Raw genomic sequence first — 7,717 nt, 5'->3', positions numbered from 1 at the left:
CCATAAATTGTATTATGAGACACAGAATCAAAGGCTTTGCTGACATCAAGGACCGCAATATGGCAAGAAGCATAATTTTGATGATGCTCCCTGAGAAGATGATCTATCAAGGTCGTGTTATCAGCACACCCATCAGTAGGCATGAATCCTTTTTGACTGCGTTCAAACTTGATACACCGAGATATTCTCTTTGCCAGGATGGAATGAAACCACCGAAGAAGAATCGACGTGAGAGTGATTGGCCTATAATCCTCTGGAAGTAAGGGCTTTTGCTTCTTTGGGAGAAAAATAGTCTTGGCCTCACGGAAACGTCTTGGTACCTTACCACACCACATAAACAGGTTAAAAACGCGTTCCAATATTTCTATTGGTAGCGCCCTGAATTGCCTTGATGTGATCCCGTCAATGCCGGGCGAGGTGGTATGTACGGGCATGGAGGCCTTTAAGTCTGAGCGACTTATCGGATACCATATATTGCCCCTAGAAAATCTAGCAAGATCTTCACGTAGAGGCGCCGAATGCTCCTCACGTTCGATAACTTCTCTCCAATAGGTTTCCATTACATCTCTGGCTGGTTGCGAGCAACTCTCAGTGTCGTCTAGGATCGCTTTGATACATCTGCCATTGTGCTTGCGCCAGTCACGTTGGACCTTTGCATACTCATGTCTACGCCTCTTACGTCTATTAGTAAAAGTAGGAGGTTGTCTCGGGCGGACACGCTGTCTAGATTCGAGATTGGGTGGAAATATCTCATCTAAATATCCAGACAGTCTAAGTAGGACATGATCCTTATCATCATCATTGACACTACGTACAATCGAATTCAGATAAGGAGCACTATAACTATCAATATCAAGATCCCCTAGACTAAGCAAAAAGGATTTTATCGGGTCGTCCACTGTAGGAGCGTCCCCGGGGACTGGACTGTCCACGATAGGATCAGTCTCAGCCACGATTTCAGATGTTTCCATTGTCGTTTGTTGGCTTTGTACCCACGCAGTCGCAATATTTGTGGGTCCTCTGTTTGGGTCAACCAAGCGCGTGAGATAGGTCTGGACCTTGACCTTGTATTCACTTCTCTGGCGCATTTTCTTGATTGCCTCGACAGTGCGATGCGCGAATCGCTCATGAAGAGCATGATTCATGAACCGTACCCCACCTGAGGAGGTGAGTTCCGCTTCGGTACAAGCCAATAACGAAATTTCTTCATCGTTCCATCGTGCCTTTTTATCTGACCTGACATTCATCTGGTCAGATACGTCAGGGTGTGCACGTCTAATATGAACACCCAATCCCGACTTCGTCGAGAATGAGCGTTCACATACGACACAAGGGTGTGAGTTGGAAGCAGGGCCGCTACCCCCCACAACCAACCCAATTTGGTTAACTGCCTGCTCAGTTACCATACTAACACTACTAACCCCTTCACCTAAGTTAAGAGCTACTGTGTTCCTATGATCACCTGGGGCGGCAGGCAATGATTGGTTAGAAATGTGATTCTCAGGGGCGGCTGATGTCACATGGTTAGAATTTCTGTCCCTGTCCTGCAAATGTTCAGACAATGGGATCGATGTAGTGGCTTGAATATCCATTAAAATATTATCTCCGTTCCCTGAACCACTACTTTCAGGTATGGAGGAAACATTCATTCTTCCCATTGTATTGTTAGAACCCCTAATTGCTCGCTCTCGTAAGTTCATGGTGGTACTGGAGGCGCTCACCAACACCTCGTCCGTAAGGATACGCCGGGCAGAGACCCGACGATTTGTATTATTATTATTTCTTTCTTTTTCATTATTCGCGCCTTTCGGATTGACGGTCTGTAGGGGTGGCAACCCTTGAGACCCGAAGCCCCGTCAATTAGCCGCCTAGTATAGTCAGTAAACCAACCATACCAAACGTTACCAGTTGGAACCATCGAGGAGGTTTGACATGGGCACATGGATGTGAAATAGACACAAAAGCATCTATAAGCACTTCCTTTCCAACCAAAAGAGAGTCATAGTTACTCCCGCCGTTTACCCGCGCTTACTTGAATTTCTTCACTTTGACATTCAGAGCACTGGGCAGAAATCACATTGTGTCAACACCCGCTAGGGCCATCACAATGCTTTGTTTTAATTAGACAGTCGGATTCCCCAAGTCCGTGCCAGTTCTGAATTGATTGTTAATTGATAGTCGTTATAATTTAAAAGGAATATATCTTGCGATAATTCCCTAAAAATTTTAGCAAGAAAGTTCCACAATTGGCTACGTAACTACTATCCGGGGAACAAGATCCGAGAATCTCTATTTACCCAGAACGAGTACATAAACCATGTTATTGCTTCCCAATCAAGCCCGACTATCTCAATCTTCAGAGCCAATCCTTATCCCGAAGTTACGGATCTAATTTGCCGACTTCCCTTACCTACATTATTCTATCGACTAGAGACTCTTCACCTTGGAGACCAGCTGCGGATATTGGTACGGCCTGTTGAGAAGTTTGCGTGACCCCACCATAAATTTTCAAGGTCCGAGGAGAAAATATCGACACAACAGTAAATGTCATGCTCTTCTAGTCCATCTACCATATCTCTCTTCGAAAGACTTCCATGGTAGTACGACTATAAAACAGAAAAGAAAACTCTTCCGATACCTCTCGACGGCTTCTTTATGGTCGTTCCTGTTGCCAGGATGAGCACAAGGCCAATATTTAATAACAAACGGATACTCAACAGGTTACGGAATTGGAACCGTATTCCCTTTCGTTCAAAATTATTCAAGTGTTTAATTACTAAGCAATTTTACTTCCTTTTCATTATAACTTGAAAATTTTCGGCTTTCGCCTTAAACTTAGGACCGACTAACTCGTGATCAACCACTGTTCACACGAAACCCTTCTCCACTTCAGTCCTCCAAGGTCTCATTCGATTATTTGCTACTACCACCAAGATCTGTACCAATGGCAGCTCCATGCAGGCTTACGCCAAACACTTCTATGCTCACCATTGTACCCTCCTACTCACTAAAGTTTCAAAGTTTATAATCCAACCGAAATTGAACATAAACCATTTACTTTAGCGGTAATGTATAGGTATACAACTTAAGCGCCATCCATTTTAAGGGCTAGTTGCTTCGGCAGGTGAGTTGTTACACACTCCTTAGCGGATTACGACTTCCATGTCCACCGTCCTGCTGTTTTAAGCAACCAACGCCTTTCATGGTATCTGCATGAGTTGTTAATTTGGGCACCGTAACATTACGTTTGGTTCATCCCACAGCGCCAGTTCTGCTTACCAAAAGTGGCCCACTGGGCACATTATATCACAACCACTACCTTCATACCAAGAAAGGTGAGGTTCTTACCCATTTAAAGTTTGAGAATAGGTTAAGATCGTTTCGACCCTAAGGCCTCTAATCATTCGCTTTACCAGATAAGATTATTTTACATAATTTTTAAATGCACCAGCTATCCTGAGGGAAACTTCGGAGGGAACCAGCTACTAGATGGTTCGATTGGTCTTTCGCCCCTATACTCAATTCTGACAATCGATTTGCACGTCAGAACTGTTTCGGTCTTCCATCAGGGTTTCCCCTGACTTCAACCTGATCAAGTATAGTTCACCATCTTTCGGGTCACAGCATATATGCTCAAGGTACGCTCTAGTTAGAGGTATAAATAATATAAATACTATTATACATAACTGTATAGAACGCCCCGGGATTGAATTAATAGACTATAAATAGGCTAAAAACTAATCCCATTAAATTAAGTTATGTTAATTACGCTATTAGGTTTTTATTCCCAATAACTTGCAAATATGTTAGACTCCTTGGTCCGTGTTTCAAGACGGGTCCCGAAGGTATCCTGAATCTTTCGCATTGTTAATCATATAAGTGCATATAATAAACATAAAGATCAATGATCAATATGCTATTATAAAATATAAATATTTAAGCACTATATATAATAAATCTATCAACACTTTATCAAATCAAAAGCATTTATTCGATATTAAAATGCAAGCAAAATAATTTGAATAAACTTAAGCAAATGATCTTATGATAAATATATTTATGTTAATAGATTACAATGTCCTTTATAGAAAAAATGCACACCATTATTATAATATTATAAATATTAAAATCATAAAGATGAATTTTCCATAACGGATATTCAGGTTCATCGGGCTTAACCTCTAAGCAGTTTCACGTACTATTTAACTCTCTATTCAGAGTTCTTTTCAACTTTCCCTCACGGTACTTGTTTACTATCGGTCTCATGGTTATATTTAGTTTTAGATGGAGTTTACCACCCACTTAGTGCTGCACTATCAAGCAACACGACTCTTTGGAAATGCCATCTAGTAATCATTAACGTTATACGGGCCTGGCACCCTCTTTGGGTAAATGGTCTCATTTAAGAAGGACTTAAATCGTTAATTTCTCATACTAGAAATTTGACATTCCATACACTGCATCTCACATTTGCCATAAAGACAAAGTGACTTAGTGCTGAACTATTTTCTTTTCGCTCGCCGCTACTAAGAAAATCCTTGTTAGTTTCTTTTCCTCCCCTCATTAATATGCTTAAATTCAGGGGGTAATCCCATATGAGTTGAGGTTGTAATAAAAAAATTTTTTAAATCATAAAATATCAAAACCACAAATAGAAATCATTTCTTTTATTTTCTGTTTAAATAAAAAATTCTTTTTAATAGAGAGGCAATCCTAGTTTCATAAAAAAATATTTTATGCTAGACCTTCCTCAATAAAAAAATGAATATAAAATATATAATATTAAATACTCTGATTTTATTCGTTAGAGGTTTTGTATCTTTAACTTTTAGTATTATGAATATAGTAGAATATCCAGTAATACAACATGTGCTTTTAAAAAATTTTACATATTAAATATATAAAAGATTTTTAAAGCAACTTATTTAGCATAGTCTTACAACCCTCAACCATATGTAGTCCAAGCAGCACTCTAATTATAAATTAAAGTACCTTACAGCATGGACTGCGATATGCGTTCAAAATGTCGATGTTCATGTGTCCTGCAGTTCACACGATGACGCACAGTTTGCTGCGTTCTTCATCGACCCATGAGCCAAGTGATCCACCGCTTAGAGTGATATATTTATTTTTGTTTAAATAGCAATTCATAAATTTGTTTATTGAAAGAAATCAAAAATACACCAAACCAAATTGGCATATATCAATTCCTTCAATAATATTTTTTTTAATTTTAAAACATACCACAAAGTTTGTTGCGAATATCTTAGTTCTTTTAGAAAGAACAATTTTTTTTAACTTGTATACAAGTACAACTATAATTGTGAGTTTAATTTTTATGCAATGTATGGATATACAATAAATTGTATTGCCAGTACACTAAAATGAATATATTATATATATTTCAAATATTCCCATCCAATGTATGATTTAAGTTCATAAATCAGTACATCTTTTTTTAATAAAAGAGAATAAAAGAAAATATATTATATATATATATAATTTCCAACGACTTTTTTTATAATATTATTAAAATATAATATTATTTTATTATTAAAGAGTTTTTCTTTCAATAACACTTTTAGTGTTTTTCTCTTTTTTTTTTATAAAAAAAAAATATTTAAATATTTTTAATTTTATTTTTATTAGCCTTTTTTTTTAAAGGGCATTATGTTTTTTTTTTTATTAATATTTTTTATATATAAATATATAAAAAAAAATTTTTTATCGGTTAGGAACACATTAATGATCCTTCCGCAGGTTCACCTACGGAAACCTTGTTACGACTTTTACTTCCTCTAAATAATCAAGTTCGGTCAACTTTTGCGAAACAACCGTAACACACAAGGCGTTACAGTGATCACGTCCGGAGACCTCACTAAATAATTCAATCGGTAGTAGCGACGGGCGGTGTGTACAAAGGGCAGGGACGTAATCAATGCGAGTTAATGACTCACACTTACTGGGAATTCCAAGTTCATGTGAACAGTTTCAGTTCACAATCCCAAGCATGAAAGTGGTTCAGCGGTTTACCCGGACCTCTCGGTCTAGGAAATACACGTTGATACTTTCATTGTAGCGCGCGTGCAGCCCAGGACATCTAAGGGCATCACAGACCTGTTATTGCTCAATCTCATTATTGCTAGACGCAATTTGTCCATTTAAGAAGCTAGTGTCCTTATAATGGGACAAACCAACAGGTACGGCTCCACTTTCATAAACACATTCAAACACTCACACATTTTACTGCACTCATGAATGAAGGCTACAAAAGCTTCAAACACCATAATCCTGAAAGCATCTATTTAATATATTTGAGTCTCGTTCGTTATCGGAATTAACCAGACAAATCACTCCACGAACTAAGAACGGCCATGCACCACCACCCATAGATTCGAGAAAGAGCTATCAATCTGTCTTACACACTTATGTTCGGACCTGGTAAGTTTTCCCGTGTTGAGTCAAATTAAGCCGCAGGCTCCACTCCTGGTGGTGCCCTTCCGTCAATTCCTTTAAGTTTCAGCTTTGCAACCATACTTCCCCCGGAGCCCAAAAGCTTTGGTTTCCCGGGAAGCGACTGAGAGAGCCATGATAGTAGCTACACCCAATTGCTAGCTGGCATCGTTTATGGTTAGAACTAGGGCGGTATCTGATCGCCTTCGAACCTCTAACTTTCGTTCTTGATTAATGAAAACATCTTTGGCAAATGCTTTCGCTTAAGTTAGTCTTACGACGGTCCAAGAATTTCACCTCTCGCGTCGTAATACTAATGCCCCCAAACTGCTTCTATTAATCATTACCTCTTGATCTAAAAACCAATGAAAGTAGAACAGAGGTCTTATTTCATTATTCCATGCACAAAATATTCAGGCATTTGGAGCCTGCTTTAAGCACTCTAATTTGTTCAAAGTAATTGTACCGGCCCACAACAACACTCGAAGCAGGTTTAAATAGGAGGAATATGCACAAATACAAGTATTTAATACATATAAGAACTCCACCGGTAATACGCTTACATACATAAGGTACAGTACAAACTACAATTATAGTTGTACTACCCGTATGAAGCACAAGTTCAACTACGAACGTTTTAACCGCAACAACTTTAATATACGCTATTGGAGCTGGAGTTACCGCGGCTGCTGGCACCAGACTTGCCCTCCAATAGGTCCTTGTTAAAGGATTTAAAGTGTACTCATTCCAATTACAGGGCCTCTAATATGAGTCCTGTATTGTTATTTTTCGTCACTACCTCCCCGAGCTGGGAGTGGGTAATTTACGCGCCTGCTGCCTTCCTTAGATGTGGTAGCCGTTTCTCAGGCTCCCTCTCCGGAATCGAACCCTGATTCCCCGTTACCCGTTGCAACCATGGTAGTCCTAGATACTACCATCAAAAGTTGATAGGGCAGACATTTGAAAGATCTGTCGTCGGTACAAGACCATACGATCAGCAAGTTATCTAGAGTTCAACCATAATAACGATCTTGCGATCGCTTGGTTTTAGCCTAATAAAAGCATACGTCCCAAAGGTCCGTATTTATATTGCATGTATTAGCTCTAGAATTACCACAGTTATCCAAGTAACTGTTAACGATCTAAGGAACCATAACTGATATAATGAGCCTTTTGCGGTTTCACTTTTAATTCGTGTGTACTTAGACATGCATGGCTTAATCTTTGAGACAAGCATATAACTACTGGCAGGATCAACCAGAAT

The 7,717-nt window shown here is 39.0% G+C and overlaps 2 non-coding genes and 1 pseudogene across 2 annotated transcripts; all 3 read right to left on the bottom strand.

The window, feature by feature from the left end:
• LOC135962924 (large subunit ribosomal RNA) overlaps positions 1 to 4,609 on the bottom strand; it is a 7,865-nt pseudogene extending 3,256 nt beyond the window's left edge.
• Positions 4,610 to 4,939: 330 nt separating this feature from the next.
• LOC135962979 (5.8S ribosomal RNA) lies at positions 4,940 to 5,119 on the bottom strand. Its single transcript, XR_010576790.1, has one exon. It is a non-coding gene; the product is annotated as a 5.8S ribosomal RNA (ribosomal RNA).
• Positions 5,120 to 5,743: 624 nt separating this feature from the next.
• Positions 5,744 to 7,717, bottom strand: LOC135962991 (small subunit ribosomal RNA). Its single transcript, XR_010576801.1, has one exon. It is a non-coding gene; the product is annotated as a small subunit ribosomal RNA (ribosomal RNA).

This window comes from Calliphora vicina, chromosome X (genome assembly GCF_958450345.1).
Source record: "Calliphora vicina chromosome X, idCalVici1.1, whole genome shotgun sequence".
NCBI classification, from domain to species: Eukaryota; Metazoa; Arthropoda; class Insecta; order Diptera; family Calliphoridae; genus Calliphora; species Calliphora vicina.
Note: the sequence above shows the minus strand (reverse complement) of the source record. Positions and strands in the feature narration are given on the sequence as shown.